Below are 18661 nucleotides of genomic sequence, written 5' to 3'. Positions count from 1 at the left end.
ATCTCATATCCACATTCTTACAATCTGCCATAAGAAATTTTCAAAAACGAAATAAGGAAATATCTCTCCACGACGTAAAACTTTCAAAGACTCCTCACTGTCTACAGAGCAAAGTCTAAATATTTATATTACCACAGCGAATTGCTCCTCATACCCTGAGGAAACTGTGTTCCTTCAGGCTTCCATGCTTTTTCACATTGCTTTCTAAATCTAGATTCCCCTACACACCTATTATACTTGACAAAACACTAGTCATTACTCACTCTCTGCACCAACATCACTTTGTGAACATCACTCTTTTACTATTCCAGGCAGACTTATTCTGTATCCTACAGGGATTTATAAGGAGCTTTATGAACAGAACAGTCATAACTAAAATAATGCTTCCTTCATGGGTGTACACTAGCCATTTCCATTTCTAGATTTCCAAATTTATATTTCTCCTTTATCTCTTTCCTCAGTCTCCTGGAAACCAAAGCTTATATCACTCACAGAATGAATGTTTAGTTAGAATCTGTATCCAAATCCTTTTTAAGGGAGATTCTCCTCTCATTTCAGGTCAATAGATTATTGATAGCATGAAAACAAATCTATCCCATGACATGCATCTTTCCCTTCCTACTTCTAATTTGATGGGAATTCCTGGTAAGATATTTTTTTAAATATAACTTACCTGGACTACAAAGGCAGGATACAAAACAAAGTTCAGAAGAAGGTACTTAGAGGATAAATACTTTCTAAGAGTAAGTATTGAGGAAGTATTGAAGAAGTGAGAGAAATATAAGGAATGTTGCAAATGTTCAGAAAAGGAAATGATCATAATTCAGAGGTAATATTCTTAAATAAAGGAAAGTAACCAAAGTTGATACTCAAAGGATACCCATGTTTGGATAAAAAGGAAAAAAGGGAAGGAATAACTATAGCCAAAAGAACAACAGCAAGCTAAATGAAATGGAGCTAATAAAACAGGTGTGAAAATATGGAGAAAAATGCTTGGAAATGCTCAAATAAATCAGAATATCCTTGTGTTGACACATGCTGCTTTTGTATCTGGAAACTCCCTACATACAAGGTAATTTCTTCTTAGCCTAGAGCCAGTCGCATTTACAATGATACTGGTATTTATTTTTCACACATAGAGGCACAAGATCATCTACGCTTTTCTTTATTTATTTGCTTTCCAAAGCCTCTGAACTGGAGATTAGCTTGCAGAGAAATTACGAAGGCGTGCTCGTGGAAACAGTCTTTATCTCATAGTCATTGTGACCTTGCTATGTGCCAGTTATATTTTAACTACTTAATTGACTCCATCCTGGATATAAGGGAGAGCTACCTCTGCAGTAAAGAAAGTTTATGAAGAAGATTTGGATTTTATCAAGATGTCTAAGACATGGGCTTCTCCTCTTGTGCTTTCTTTTTATTTCGGCTGTGCATCTTGTGGAAAGGTGCTGCTGTGGCCAATGGAATATAATCATTGGATCAATTTAAAGACAATATTGGATGAACTTGCTCAGAGGGACCATGAAGTGACTGTGCTAGTGTCTTCAGCTTCCATCCTTGTGGGTCCCAATAAGCCATCTACCCTTAAATTTGAGGTTCACCCTACATCCTTCACTAAGAATGAGCTTGATTTGCTTTTTATAAAATGGATCAAGATATGGACATATGAGTTACCAAAGAGTACATTATGGGCGTATGATTCAAAGATGCAAAAAACATATTATGAATATTCTGATACTGCTCAAATGCTCTGTGAGGATGCAGTTTTGAACAAAAAACTTGTGAAAAAACTACAGGAATACAGATTTGATGTTGTTCTTGGACATGCCATTTCTCCTTGTGCCAAGCTGCTGTCTGAACTACTTAACCTACCTTTGGTCTACAGTCTTTGACTTACCACTGGCAATACATATGAAAAATTCTGCTGAGGGCTTATATTACCTCTTTCCTATGTACCTGTTATCATATCAGAACTTAGTGACAAAAGGACATTTATGGAGAGGGTAACAAATATGTTGTATTACCCATATTTTGACTTTGCATTTGAGACTTTTAACAAGAAGTAGTGGGATAAATTTTACAGTGAAGTATTAGGTAAGTCTGGTTTATTTATTACATTTTCCCTCTAGTAGATGGAAAGAAACCTTACTTCCTCTGTGTGGGTTACAGTGTATATGTGTGTATATATATATAATTTAAAATAAAAAATAACTTGTATTTTCTTAGTTTTAGTATCAAAATGGAAATAGAACAGCTTCTCAGTCAAAATTTATCAACTATTCAAGAAAGTATGCAAAGTAATCTAGAACTGTGTGACACTGGAGATATTCATCCATTTGACAATAATATTCCAATATGTGAATATTCTTGGGACTTGTTTATTTAGAAAGCTACATACTCACTGTGTTTTCGATAAATCATACTGTCTGTTATTTATTGCTGTAAAATCAACCATCCTAAAACTTAGCATTTAAAAGAGCAAACGTATTATTTGCTCATGATCCTATGAATCAGCAACGTGGGCTGAGCTCAGGGAAATGTTTCTTCTTTGAGGCTTGTCTGGACTTACTCATTAGCCTACGGTTAGTTATCAGCTTGGCTGCGGTGGAACAGTCCAAGAAAGTGCTATTCTCATGGCTGGGATTTGGCAGATTGGCAGGATACTGTGATTGTCTCTTCCATGTGACCTCTCCAACAGAAAAGCTTGGAATTTTTCACATGACAGCAGAATTCTAGAATAGCTTGTATGAATGTTTTAGGCCTAGATTTGGAAATCACACAATATCACTTCTGCCACCTTCTATTGGTAAAACAAGTCACAAGGCAAGCCCAAATTCAAAGGGTGAAGAAGTAGCCTCCACCTCTCAATAGGAGGAGTTTCAAAGACTACGTAGCCATTTTTAATATACTATAGTAAGAAACTTCATTAAATATACTTAAAAATCAAGTGAAAGTCAGTCATGAGTAAATGTAATTTTAAACCTGGGTCTAGTAAAAAAATCTACTTCATGTACAAGAAAGTATGACACTTTGTGTAAGCTTTATGTTTACTTGTTTTTAAAATTAAACATTTCTATGAACTCATACCTGAGGTTCCTTTCAGCTTTCAGCATCAAAGTCTCTGATATCTCTCTTCTAGATTCAGTTCTTCTATTATTTTAATATCTCTAACATCTCCATCACCTAATATCTCTATTAAGAAGGAAAATTACTTAGTGTGGATGAGTTGTCTCTGGGAATTATATAGTATTACTCCTTCCCTCTCAATGTATTAAAAGTCATTTGCGAAGGGAGGGGCAAGATGGCGGAAGAGTAAGACGCGGAGATCACCTTCCTTCCCACAGATACAGTAGAAATACATCTACACGTGGAACTGCTCCTACAGAACACCCACTGAACGCTGGCAGAAGATGTCAGACCTCCCAAAAGGCAAGAAAATCCCCACGTACTTGGGTAGGGCAAAAGAAAAAAGAAATAACAGAGACAAAAGAATAGGGATGGGACCTGCACCAGTGGGAAGGAGCTGTGAGGGAGGAAAGGTTTCCACGCACTAGGAAGCCCCTTCGTGGGCAGAGACTGCGGGTGGCAGAGGGGGGAAGCTTCGGAGCCACGGAGGAGAGCACAGCCACAGGGGTGCGGAGGGCAAAGCGGAGAGATTCCCGCACAAAGGATCGGCGCCGAGCAGCACTCACCAGCCCGAGAGGCTTGTCTGCTCAGCCGCTGGGGCGGGCGGGGGCTGAGAGCTGAGGCTCGGGCTTCGGTGCTAGCCGGGAGGGAGTCCGGGAAAAAGACTGCAGCTGCCAAAGAGGCAAGAGACTTTTTCTTGCCTCTTTGTTTCGCGGCGCGCAAGGAGAGGGGATTCAGAGCGCCGCCTAAACGAGCTCCAGAGACGGGCGCGAGCCGCGGCTATCAGCGCGGACCCCAGAGGCGGGTGTGAGCCACGGCTATCAGCGCGGACCCCAGAGACGGGCATGAGATGCTAAGGCTGCTGCTGCTGCCACCAAAAAGCCTGTGTGCGAGCACAGGTCACTCTCCACACCGCCCCTCCCGGGAGTCGGTGCAGCCCGCCACGGCCAGGCTCCCGTGATCCGGGGACAACTTCCCCGGGAGAGCGCACGGCGCGCCTCAGGCTGCTGCAACGTCACGCCGGCTTCTCGCCCCGCCTCCTCCGTACCACTCCCTCCCCCCGGCCTGACTGAGCCAGAGCCCCCAAATCAGCTGCTCCTTTAACCCCGTTCTGTCTGGGCGGGGAACAGACGCCCTCAGGCGACCTACATGCAGAGGCGGGTCCAAATCCAAAGCTGAACCCCGAGAGCTGTACGAACAAAGAAGAGAAAGGGAAATCTCTCCCAGCAGCCTCAGAAGCAGCGGATTAAAGCTCCACAAACAACTTGATGTGCCTGCATCTGTTGAATACCTGAATAGACAACGAATCATCCCAAATTTAGGAGGTGGACTTTGGGAGCAGGATATATTAATTTTTCCCCTTTTCCTTTTTTTGTGAGTGTATATGTGTATGCTTCTGGGTGAGATTTTGTCTGTATAGCTTTGCTCTCACCGTTAGTCCTAGGGTTAGGTCCGTCTGATATTTTGTTTTTTTGTTTTTTTGTTTGTTTGTTTGTTTGTTTGTTTTACTTAAAAATTTTTTTCTTAATAATTTTTTCCTTATTTTCTATTTTTAAAAAATTTAAAAAAAATTTTAATAAGTTTTTTCATATTTTTTATTTTAAAAAACTAAAAAATTTTTTTCTTAATAAATTTTTTCTTAATAATTTTTTCTTACTTTTTATTATAAAAAATTAATAAATCTATTTTTAAAAATTAAAAAATTTTTTTCTTAATAAATTTATTCTTAATAATATTTTTCTTATTTTTTATTATAATAGCTTTATTTTATTTTATTTTATTCTCTTTCTTTCTTTCTTTCTATTTTTTTCTCCCTTTTATTCTGAGCCGTGTGGATGAAAGGCTCTTGGTGCTCCAGCCAGGCATCAGGGCTGTGCCTCTGAGGTGGGAGAGCCAACTTCAGGACACTGGTCCACAAGAGACCTCCCAGCTCCACGTAATACCAAACGGCAGAAATCACTCAGAGATCTCCATCTCAACATCAAGACCCAGCTTCACTCAACGACCAGCAAGCTACATTGCTGGACACCCTATGCCAAACAACTAGCAAGACAGGAACACAGTCCCATCCATTAACAGAGAGGCTGCCTAAAATCATAATAAGGCCACAGACACCCCAAAACACACCACCAGACATGGACGTGCCCACCAGAAAGACAAGATCCAGCCTCATCCACCAGAACACAGGCACTAGTTCCCTCCACCAGGAAACCTACACAACCCACTGAACCAACCTTAGCCACTGGGGACAGATACCAAAAACAATGGGAACTACAAACCTGCAGCCTGTGAAAAGGAGACCCCAAACACAGTAAGATAAGCAAAATGAGAAGACAGAAAAACACACAGCAGATGAAGGAGCAGGGTCAAAACACACCAGACCTAACAAATGAAGAAGAAATAGGTAGTCTACCTGAAAAAGAATTCAGAATAATGATAGTAAGGATGATCCAAAATCTTGGAAATAGAATAGACAAAATGCAAGAAACATTTAACAAGGACGTAGAAGAACTAAAGAGGAACCAAGCAACGATGAAAAGCACAATAAATGAAATTAAAAATACTCTAGATGGGATCAATAACAGAATAACTGTGGCAGAAGAACGGATAAGTGACCTGGAAGATAAAATGGTGGAAATAACTACTGCAGAGCAAATTAAAGAAAAAAGAATGAAAAGAACTGAGGACAGTCTCAGAGACCTCTGGGACAACATTAAACGCACCAACATTCGAATTATAGGGATCCCAGAAGAAGAAGAGAAAAAGAAAGGGACTGAGAAAATATTTGAAGAGATTATAGTTGAAAACTTCCCTAATATGGGAAAGGAAATAGTTAATCAAGTCCTGGAAGCACAGAGAGTCCCATACAGGATAAATCCAAGGAGAAACACACCAAGACACATATTAATCAAACTATCAAAAATTAAATATAAAGAAAACATATTAAAAGCAGCAAGGGAAAAACAACAAATAACACACAAGGGCATCCCCATCAGGTTAACAGCTGATCTTTCAGCAGAAACTCTGCAAGCCAGAAGGGAGTGGCAGGATATACTTAAAGTGATGAAGGAGAAAAACCTACAACCAAGGTTACTCTACGCAGCAAAGATCTCATTCAGATTTGATGGAGAAATTAAAACCTTTACAGACAAGCAAAAGCTGAGAGAGTTCAGCACCACCAAACCAGCTTTACAACAAATGCTAAAGGAACTTCTCTAGGCAAGAAACACAAGAGAAGTAAAACACCTACAATAACAAACCCAAAACATTTAAGAAAATGGGAATAAGAACATACATATCGATAATTACCTTAAATGTAAATGGATTAAATGCTCCCACCAAAGGACACAGACTGGCTGAATGGATACAAAAACAAGACCCATATATATGCTGTCTACAAGAGACCCACTTCAGACCTAGAGACACATACAGACTGAAAGTGAGGTAATGCAAAAAGATATTCCATGCAAATGGAAATCAAAAGAAAGCTGGAGTAGCAATTCTCATATCAGACAAAATAGACTTTAAAATAAAGACTATTACAAGAGACAAAGAAGGACACTATATAATGATCAAGGGATCGATCCAAGAGGAAGGTATAACAATTGTAAATATTTATGCACCCAACATAGGAACACCTCAATACATAAGGCAAATACTAACAGCCATAAAAGGGGAAATCGACAGTAACACAATCATAGTAGGGGACTTTAACACCCCACTTTCACCAATGGACAGATCATCCAAAATGAAAATAAATAAGGAAACACAAGCTTTAAATGATACATTAAACAAGATGGACTTAATTGATATTTATAGGACATTCCACCCAAAAACAACAGAATACACTTTCTTCTCAAGTGCTCATGGAACATTCTCCAGGATAGATCATATCTTGGGTCACAAATCAAGCCTTGGTAAATTTAAAAAAATTGAAATCGTATCAAGTATCTTTTCCGACCACAACGCTATGAGACTAGATATCAATTACAGGAAAAGATCTGTAAAAAATACAAACACATGGAGTCTACACAATACACTACTTAATAACGAAGTGATCACTGAAGAAATCAAAGGGGAAATCAAAAAATACCTAGAAACAAATGACAGTGGAGACATGACGACCCAAAACCTATGGGATGCAGCAAAAGCAGTTCTAAGAGGGAAGTTTATAGCAATACAAGCCTACATCAAGAAACAGGAAACATCTCGAATAAACAACCTAACCTTGTACCTAAAGCAATTAGAGAAAGAAGAACAAAAAACCCCCAAAGCTAACAGAAGGAAAGAAATCATAAAGATCAGATCAGAAATAAATGAAAAAGAAATGAAGGAAACAATAGCAAAAATCAATGAAACTAAAAGCTGGTTCTTTGAGAAGATAAACAAAATTGATAAACCATTAGCCAGACTCATCAAGAGAAAAAGGGAGAAGACTCAAATCAATAGAATTAGAAATGAAAAAGGAGAAGTAACCACTGACACTACAGAAATACAAACGATCATGAGAGATTACTACAAGCAACTCTATGCCAATAAAATGGACAACCTGGAAGAAATGGACAGATTCTTAGAAATGCACAACCTGCCGAGACTGAACCAGGAAGAAATAGAAAATATGAACAGACCAATCACAAGCACTGAAATTGAGACTGTGATTAAAAATCTTCCAACACACAAAAGCCCAGGACCAGATGGCTTCACAGGCGAATTCTATCAAACATTTAGAGAAGAGCTAACACCTATCCTTCTCAAACTCTTCCAAAATATTGCAGAGGGAGGAACACTCCCAAACTCATTCTATGAGGCCACCATCACCCTGATACCAAAACCAGACAAAGATGTCACAAAGAAAGAAAACTACAGGCCAATATCACTGATGAACATAGATGCAAAAATCCTCAACAAAATACTAGCAAACAGAATCCAACAGCACATTAAAAGGATTATACACCATGATCAAGTGGGGTTTATTCCAGGAATGCAAGGATTCTTCAATATATGCAAATCAATCAATGTGATACATCATATTAACAAATTGAAGGAGAAAAACCATATGATCATCTCAATAGATGCTGAGAAAGCTTTCGACAAAATTCAACACCCATTTATGATAAAAGCCCTGCAGAAAGTAGGCATAGAGGGAACTTTCCTCAACATAATAAAGGCCATATATGACAAACCCACAGCCAACATTGTCCTCAATGGTGAAAAACTGAAACCATTTCCACTAAGATCAGGAACAAGACAAGGTTGCCCACTCTCACCACTATTATTCAACATAGTTTTGGAAGTGTTAGCCACAGCAATCAGAGAAGAAAAAGAAATAAAAGGAATCCAAATCGGAAAAGAAGAAGTAAAGCTGTCACTGTTTACAGATGACATGATACTATACATAGAGAATCCTAAAGATGCTACCAGAAAACTACTAGAGCTAATCAATGAATTTGGTAAAGTAGCAGGATACAAAATTAATGCACAGAAATCTCTTGCATTCCTATATACTAATGATGAAAAATCTGAAAGTGAAATTAAGCAAACACTCCCGTTTACCATTGCAACAAAAAGAATAAAATATCTAGGAATAAACCTACCTAAGGAGACAAAAGACCTGTATGCAGAAAATTATGACACTGATGAAAGAAATTAAAGATGATACAAATAGATGGAGAGATATACCATGTTCTTGGGTTGGAAGAATCAACATTGTGAAAATGACTCTGCTACCCAAAGCAATCTACAGATTCAATGCAATCCCTATCAAACTACCACTGGCATTTTTCACAGAACTAGAACAAAAAATTTCACAATTTGTATGGAAACACAAAAGACCCCGAATAGCCAAAGCAATCTTGAGAACGAAAAATGGAGCTGGAGGAATCAGGCTCCCTGACTTCAGACTATATTACAAAGCTACAGTAATCTAGACAGTTTGGTACTGGCACAAAAACAGAAATATAGATCAATGGAACAGGATAGAAAGCCCAGAGGTAAGCCCACGCACATATGGTCACCTTATCTTTGATAAAGGAGGCAAGCATATACAGTGGAGAAAAGACAGCCTCTTCAATAGGTGGTGCTGGGAAAATTGGACAGGTACATGTAAAAGTATGAAATTAGAACACTCCCTAACACCATACACAAAAATAAACTCAAAATGGATTAAAGACCTAAGTGTAAGGCCAGACACTATCAAACTCTTAGAGGAAAACATAGGCAGAACACTCTATGACATAAATCACAGCAAGATCCTTTTTGACCCAGCTCCTAGAGAAATGGAAATAAAAACACAAATAAACAAATGGGACCTAATGAAACTTAAAAGCTTTTGCACAGCAAAGGAAACCATAAACAAGACCAAAAGACAACCCTCAGAATGGGAGAAAATATTTACAAATGAAGCAACTGACAAAGGATTAATCTCCAAGATTTACAAGCAGCTCATGCAGCTCAAGAACAAAAAAACGAACAACCCAATCCAAATATGGGCAGAAGACCTAAATAGACATTTCTCCAAAGAAGATATACAGATTGCCAACAGACACATGAAAGAATGCTCAACATCATTAATCATTAGAGAAATGCAAATCAAAACTACAATGAGGTATCATCTCACACCGGTCAGAATGGCCATCATCAAAAAATCTAGAAACAATAGATGCTGGAGAGGGTGTGGAGAAAAGGGAACACTCTTGCACTGTTGATGGGAATGTAAATTGATACAGCCACTATGGAGAACAGTATGGAGGTTCCTTACAAAACTAAAAATAGAGCTACCATACGACCCAGCAATCCCACTACTGGGCATATACCCTGAGAAAACCATAATTCAGAAAGAGTCATGTACCAAAATATTCATTGCAGCTCTGTTTACAATAGCCAGGACATGGAAGCAACCTAGGTGTCCACCATCGGATGAATGGATAAAGAAGATGTGGCACATATATACAATGGAATATTACTCAGCCATAAAAAGAAATGAAATGGAGGTATTTGTAATGAGGTGGATGGAGTTAGAGTCTGTCATACAGAGTGAAGTAAGTCAGAAAGAGAAAAAGAAATACAGTATGCTAGCACATATATATGGAATCTAAGGGGGAAAAAAAAGGTCATGAAGAACCTAGTGGCAAGACGGGAATAAAGACACAGACCTACTAGAGAATGGACTTGAGGATATGGGGAGGGGGAGGGGTGAGATGTGACAGGGTGAGAGAGTGTCATGGACATATATACACTACCAAATGTAAAATAGATAGCTAGTGGGAAGCAGCCGCATAGCACAGGGAGATCAGCTCTGTGCTTTGTGACCACCTAGAGGGGTGGGATAGGGAGGGTGGGAGGGAGGGAGATCCAAGAGGGAAGAGATATGGGAACATATGTATATGTATAACTGATTCACTTTGTTATAAAGCAGAAAGTAACACACCATTGTAAAGCAATTATACTTCAATAAAGATGTTTAAAAAAAAAAAAGTCATTTGGTAAGTAAACCTAAAACACTGGTGATTAATATTAGAATTATCAATGTCTGCTCTCTGATTCTACAACACTGCAGTTTGAAAAATGAAGCAAAAGGCAAAGGTCCAGTATATTTTTCATATCTGGATGATTTCTAATCTTGATTCTGTGAGTACATTCATTCAACTACAAATATTTATTGAGCTTCTTCTTGTTTATGGGGGGGTGGAGCACAGAAGGAAATTAGTAAATATTTATTGAGAATTTACTCTTCTCCAGGAAGTCTTCTACATCCTTTACATTTATTAACTCATGAGAGACACACATAGAAATCCTGTTCATAGGCACTATTATTCTCATCATTTTATAAATATGGAAACTTAAGTAAGATAACCTACTCAGGTTCTCCTGGGGAAGAAGTGATGGAGATGGGGTTAAAACACAGCAGTCTGGCCCCTGGACCTAAGCACTTGTATATTGCGTTAACTGAAAGAAAAGCATGAGACTGTAATTTCAAAACTCCATGTACGATTTGGAGAAACATTGTGCTAAGCACCAAGTGTGCTGCAATATAGAAGACCAAGAAGATTAGTTTTTCTTGATGTTGGTGGTCTTTATAACAAACACTCTCCATAGTCAGCATATACCGCTCAACTAACCAAACTTATCTTTGCCAGGAGAGATGTTCCCTCACCACCATTTACTCATAGATACATATAAAGCATCTTTTTGTTTCGGAAGTATTGTAAAAATTTTGGAAATCTAAGAAAAGTATCCCTTCCAAATTGATCTTAACCTTCCTTGACAGAAATTCGTAATTACTCTCAATGCCTAAGAATATTTACAAGGTAATTTACAATTACAAAGGAAATAAATATCCGAGTTATATAAACATTAAACTTCGATTATGTATATAGTGTATGAGGTTATAGGAGGTAGTGGCTTGGAGAATAGAACCAAAGTCAAAGTCTCAGGAACAAATTCTGCTAAAAATTAATCAAGAATCACAGATCATAGAAAATAAGCTCTTAGATGAGATTCCATTGCCAGGGCATGCAAGGTAATGTGAAGGAAAACAGAGCATCAAATGCCAAACAATCAAAATAGAAAGCTGGTTGGTGAATGAAGTGGGAAGATGAGTAGGCCTATCTGGAATAAAAGACTAAACAAATAACCCAACGACCAAAGTTTCTAAGATAAAAATTAATCAGGAATCATAGGTCATAGAAAATAAGCTCTTAAATGAGATACCATAATAAGCACATGCAAAGCAATGGGAAGGAAAACAGGGCACCAAATAACAAACAATCAAAGTAGAATGCTGGGCTGTGAATGGGGTGGGTGCATTGGTCTGTGAGAATATATAATAATATATTATATATAAAAATAATCCAAAGCCACGAAAAAGCTTAGAGAAATTGTAGGTAAATAAGGGGACAGAGGTGAAAGCGATTGACACAAATAGACTTTTACAACCAAGGCAGTTTTCCAGTCTGACTTTCCAGAAGTTTTATGTCATTCCTTGAACAAGAAGGCATCACAGCATTGCTGATTTATTCTAGGAATAGAAACTAACAAAGGAGATCCTTTGACCAAGTTATAAACACTAAAAAGGAAGACTTTTCAGCTTTTGTCAGGTGAGTCTCCTTTATCACTCATTCCCACTTGCTTCATAATATTTATTTTTAGCTTTTCCAGTATTTATAATTTTTCTGGAGACCAAAGAGACAAGTTTAGATATGGGAAAACACTTCACAGTCTGAATCATGAGATACTTCCTTAGCCTCCTATCCTTTCTAGGCAGTTATCAAGCAGCCTTCCCTTTATATTAGATTGTGGTAATCGATACAGTCAGAATGTTTCAAATTTCCTAGGACAGAAAAAATAAATGACATAGAGATGGAAGTGAAAGACATCATTTCATTTAGTGCACCTCATTCATCATGCCCTTTCTTGATCAGAGATGGTCCAAGAATTTAGTCCCACAGTAAGTTTTCTTCTTTAAAACATACAAGAAAGGGTGAGACTTTAAGCTATGGAAGGGAAGGCTATTGATTCTTAGTGATATATGCATCATTAGGGAAGCTTCTTAAACCACTGGGGTTTCTCTTCTTGCCTTTCTCTATACCCCTAAAGGAAATTCAATTTCCTATGAGTAACCTGTTTATTCTCTGGTGGCTAGCTAAGTGACACTGGAGACCAGATGGAAACAAGTGTGAACAGTGCAAATTCTTCATGCTGCAGGTCCATGTTTAATGTGGAAAGTCATTAATAATCTTTAGAAAACAATCTCTATGGGGGTGAGATCAAGTTGGTGAAGTAGGAAGGCCCTGAACTTACCTCCTCCCATGGACACACCAAAATAAAACTACTCACAAAGAAACTATCTTTGAGAACAACTTGAGGACTAGCATAAAAGATTTCCCACAACTAAAGATATAAAGAAGGAGCCACAACTAGACAAGTAGGAGGAACAGAGATGCAGTCTAACCAGGACCCACACCCTGGGGTTGGCCACCCACAAACAGGAGGAATATCACAACCGCAGAGGTCCTCCTCCAGGAGGAAGGGGTCTGAGCCCCCACTTCAGGCTCCCCACTTTGGTAAGATAGGCCCCCAGAATGTCTGGCTTTGAAAACCAGACGGGCTTACATTCGAGAGAACAGGAGACCCTGTAAACAGAGATTCTGTTCTCAAAGTGTGCACACAAAATCTCACACAGTCTGAGCCCCAGTGAAGAGGCAGTAGTTTGAAAGGCACCTGGGTGAGACCCACTTGCTGATCTTGACGAGTCTTCTGGAGAGGCATTGCGCAGCTGGGACTCTACCTAGGGATGGAGACTCCGGTGGCAGCCATTTTGGGGATCTTGTTCTACCGTGCTGACACTGGTACTGGCAAGCACCATTTTGGAAGCCTCCCTCTAACCTATTAGCACCAGGGGCTTGCCTGCCAGTGGGTCCATGGCAGTCACACAATGCTGGGTCATCCCTGGAAGATGGGGATGCTCAGTTAGTTAAAAAAAAAAAAAAGTTTAAAATGTTAGAGCGTTAAGTAAAAATGCACAAATATCATGAACGTGATACAAGTCCAATGCTATGCAGGAAAATGACCATTTAGAATGTAATATTCATCACATACTTAAATAATTACAGAGAGATATTGACTTAGAATTAAAATCTGTTAGCTAACTTGAACTTGTAATACATAAAACAAGAATTAATCTTTAACAATTATTTGAACCTAGGTTCAAAGGTACAGAGGGGAGAGGTTATTGTAAGCTATGTAAGTCTCTCACTTAACATGTATTTTTTTTTCTTCTCTTTTTTCTGTATATATGTTTGTTTAAATTGTAAAACACTGGCATTATTTGTTCATCTTGACCAACACAGACTTGAAGCTTTATTGCTATATCTTCTAAGAAAAAATGGATACAAATTCACAAATTTACATATATTCCTTTTCCTATTTTCTTTTTCAGGAAGACCCACTACATTGTGTGAATTGATGGGGAAAACTGATATTTGGCTGATAAGAAGCTATTGGGATTTGAATTTCCCCACCCACTCTTACCAAATTTTGAATTTGTTGGAGGACTCCACAGCAAACCTGCCAAACCACTGCCTAAGGTAAACTGGTCTCTTGAATAGTTTTCCATTCCCAGTCCAAATACTGTCTTATGGAAAAGACATGGACAATATATAAAATTTCTTCACACCATGCCCTCACTTATCATGTGTCTCATGTTTTATTATCACTGAAGATTCTGAGCTACATAACAGTCATGAAAAGTAAGAGAGAAATGCAAGATTGTGTGGATATAGCCACTATAAAAAAGTCTTCCAACACATAGGAAATGATATTTTTTTTCAACAAATGTGTATTCTTTGTCTGCTAGATACCAGATTCTACACTCTGAACTGAAGAAGGAAGGGTGAATGAGATAGACACAGCTGTAGTCCTTAGGGATATTATAGACTGGTCAGCCAGAAAAACTATAAATGTTAAACAGTTATTTACAATAAAGTACAAATCACAAAATGCATAAGACTGAGGTAATGTGGGAGCTTATCTCTTGTATTTTATTAAAGTAAATTGCAATGAGGTATTTAAAAGAATCAAATTCTGATAATGCGATATTAAAAGTGGAAATATGTGAGAGTATTCAAAGGTTATGGAATCTGGTGCTTTAATATATGGTACTATGGTAGCTAGGAAATATACAAAAGCCAAATCCTGCCGGTAGTACCTTTCCTATAAAATATGGATGCACAAGAATAAAAGAAGAAAAATGAGGGAGGGTGTTTACTTACCTATCCCATTGGAGTGGTGTGAGAATAAAATGGTCTAATACAGTCATTCCTCATTATATACAGATTCTGTATTTTCAAATTTGCCTACTCACTAAAATTTATTTGTAACCCCAAAATCAATATTTGTAGTGCTTCATGGTCATTCATAGATATATACAGAGCAGCAAAAAAGTTACTCACTGGACGTGCATGTTCCCAGTTGAACACTGAACAAGGCAATCCTCTGCCTTTTCGTTGCAGCTCTCACACTGTAAATAAATGTCCCTTTCAGGTCTAATTAATGCCACATTTTTGCATTTGAGTGCTTTTTGTTGGTGATGTCACTGTTTAGAATGGCCCCCAAGGAGAGTGCTGACATGTTTTCTGTTGTTCCAGAAAAGAAGTAAGAAGGCTGTGATGTGCCTTAGGAAGAAAATATGTTTGCCAGATAATCTTCATTCTGTTCCATGAGTTAAAGCACTGTTGGCTATGAGTTCAGTGTTAATGAATCAACAATGTATGTTAAACAAGGTGTTTTAAAACAGAAACACACATAAAACCAGCTTATGTGTTGAGCAGTTGACAAAAATGTTGCGACAAGAAGCTTGGGTGAAACCAGGAGCAATGATTCATTACTCACTAATGACACGTTTGTGGCAACTTTATAGAACATAATTACTGAGAATAAAAAGAATCGACTGGATACATAAAGCCCGTACACAGTGCCAAGGACATAGTGCTTGATAAATATTAGCTATTGTGACAAATTTCTTAGTGTCCCTTTTGACAAAAGGAATTTGTCTCAGAAACCAAAGTAAGAAGAAGAAAATGTTAAAATTGTATTTGAAGCTTTAAGCAGTCTCACTAGTATCTAGACTGGAGAGATTCCTTCTGATATATGCACTTGTGTATGTGTCATACTGGCAAACTCATGATATTTTTTCCCAAAAAATTTGTTCTCATCATATTTGAGATCAAAGAACTTCACAGCACAAAAAAGAACAGAAATTATTGTATCCTGATAATACAATTCATGGAAATAAGCCTCTCTCAGGAATTGGTTGTAGTGGTGCATTAAAAATCATCCAGTAATGCATAAATTAGATAAGATATAGTTCTATTTCAATCATGTAAACTGCCTGATCTCACTAGCTAGGCTTGGAAACAAATATAGTAAAGTAGATATCAGAGAGGAAGTGCCTAGTTTAGTATTAACCTGCACAATAAGCTACAAATTTTAAAATGTAAATGAAAGTTTTCCATAACTTTATGTCATGAACCCCAATTAGTTCATAGATAGCCTGATCAGATGCTTTACCCAATAAATCACACTCTCATGGAGTAAAATCCACCCAAAATAAACAGTTTACAGGCAAAATCTGTCACATTCATTATGTCATAGCATTAACTCCCTTGAAATATCTGGGCCATGATCAGAAATAAAATTAAATTTATACTCAAAATTTAAACATCCCATATAAAAATAATGATAATATATGATATTGTAATTTCATTAGGTTTTGAACGAAAATAGAGAGAAATAAACTACAGGAAGTTTTGAAAAGCTATTTCCTTAAGAGAGATGAAATTAATATAGCATGCCCAGTGTTATCAGAGCATGAGGTAGAAAGAAAAAGGAAATAATTTTTTAAGATAAGGAAAATTGCTTTCATCAGTCTTTTTGTCTTTCAGTCAATTAATGTAATGTCACCAGAAGTTTAATAGATCAGAATCTTAGCTGAGGATTAAATTTAGGGAACCTGTCAGTATTGGGAATTTGAAACACCAATAAATAAATAATAAATTGTGATTAATAAATTCAGAGTCATTTATTTATATATAGATGATTTAACAAGAGCACTTTCCTTCTTTTACCAAAGCAATTATATGTAACCTCATAATCAGGTTATATTATCATATGTAGCCTTTATAATCAAGAAAGCCTGTACACCAAAAGAGACATCCTGAAAACTGCCAAGAAGAAAAGTAGACCAATTCAGTAACAAATACACTGGACAGAGAATGACATAAAAATTCAAGAAGCCGAGCTACAGACAGACTATCTGTTAGGAATTCAGGTCCTTTTAAATATTTGTCTTCTGTCAACTCCTCCAAACAAAACCAAACAAACAAAAAAAAACTTGTGATCAAGCAAGGCTAGGTTTATTTGACTTATTATAGGGAACAAGAACAGCACTTTGACAGAGTTTTATTACTTTTCAGCAGAGGAAATTCAGGGGAAGATAATTCTAAGGTGTTGGGGCCTGGTTGGTGATATCGAGGAAGAATTTGTAAAGTAAGGAACAGTTTGGGACTGGGCAAAGTTCAAGGCATAACTTTGGATTGCTGGACACAGTGAGGTCAGGTCTTGAATTTTGTCCTGGCGAGCAAGCCACGTGTTTTAATAAGCACACTATTTTACTTGGTCACAATCCTGTCATCCTGGGACAAATTGCTAAGTCATTGTTGCTGGAACTTAGCATTATTTAACACAGAACTAGAAAAAAAATTCCTGGTCCTGCTATTGTTTGAGATATGGAATAAAAATTACACTGTTTTCAAAACTCACTTAAGAAAATTAAACCTGTGCTGTCACAACGTAAAATGTTCTTCACTGGAAACTTTCACTTTACTGTTGTCTCTTGTTGATAAGTAATAAATAAATCACCATACTTGCCTAGTAGTCAATGATTATACATTGATTAAAGAAAATAGATTTCATATTACACATCTCTTTCCAAGGGGGTTTAATGGTTTGGCATGTTAGAAGATGAGGCATTCTAACCATACTTCTCTCTTTAGAAATGTATATATTCATTTCCTTCAAACAAACTAAAAAAAGAATGAATGAAACAAACAAACAAATAAAACTCTCTCTCTCTCTTTGCTGGTGCCCCTTTGTAGTACAACAAACTTTCTTTTCAGGAAATCGAAAAGTTTGTCCAAAGCTCTGGAGAAGATGGCATTGTATTATTTAGTTTGGGCTCAATGGTCCAAAACCTTCCAGAAGAAAAGGCTAACATGATTGCATCGGCCCTTGCCCAGATTCCACAGAAGGTATGATACATTGCCTTTGTGCTGAACAACTACTTGAATGACTCTCTTTAATGTCTATGAAGTGGGTCCATTAAAATAGTTTTTGCAAGGGGGAGAAAATTTCATAACACAATTAGATCAAAATGAACTGGTATATCTGTTTTTCTTTTGAAGTCAAATTTTAAAATGGCGCAAGGGGGACTCATGTGCTTAAATATTCCAACTCAAGTTTTACTTTGTTCTCAGAGACACTTCTATATAAGAGGTTATGTGTGAGGTTTCAGTGCTATTAAGTTAATAGTAAGAACACAAGAATGTCCAAATCTTACCCCACAAATGATAATTTTTCCTAGAGGAGTTCCTGGGGGACTGTGGAAGTTCTGAGCAGCAGGGAGGCATTGTGTTACAGTTCAGTTAGTAGCTGCACTAGATATTCAATATTCAAAATAGAATTTTGAAAAAGGCTGAGTTGGAGCATAAAGATTCAGATCCTTCCTCCTGCTCCTGCTCTCCCTTTTCCCAAGATGAAAAGAGCATATATCTTTTTTTTTCTTTCTTTTTTTTTTAAACATCTTTATTGGAGTATAATTGTTTCACAATGGTGTGTTAGTTTCTGCCTTATAATAAAGTGAATCAGTTATACGTATACATATGTCCCCATATCTCTTCCCTCTTGCATCTCCCTCCCTCTCACCCTCCCTATCCCACCCCTCTAGGTGGTCACAAAGCACCGAGCTGATCTCCCTGTGCTA

General features: G+C 37.5%; 1 pseudogene; it reads left to right on the top strand.

Annotated features, from left to right (window-relative positions):
- Nucleotides 1-1379: 1379 nt before the first annotated feature.
- LOC133092198 (UDP-glucuronosyltransferase 2B31-like) lies at nt 1380-17936 on the top strand (annotated as a pseudogene).
- The last annotated feature ends 725 nt before the right edge of the window (nt 17937-18661 follow it).

This window comes from Eubalaena glacialis, chromosome 5 (genome assembly GCF_028564815.1).
Source record: "Eubalaena glacialis isolate mEubGla1 chromosome 5, mEubGla1.1.hap2.+ XY, whole genome shotgun sequence".
Lineage (NCBI taxonomy): Eukaryota > Metazoa > Chordata > Mammalia > Artiodactyla > Balaenidae > Eubalaena > Eubalaena glacialis.
The sequence above is the reverse complement of the archived record's forward strand: the minus strand, read 5'-3'. Positions and strand labels throughout refer to the sequence as shown.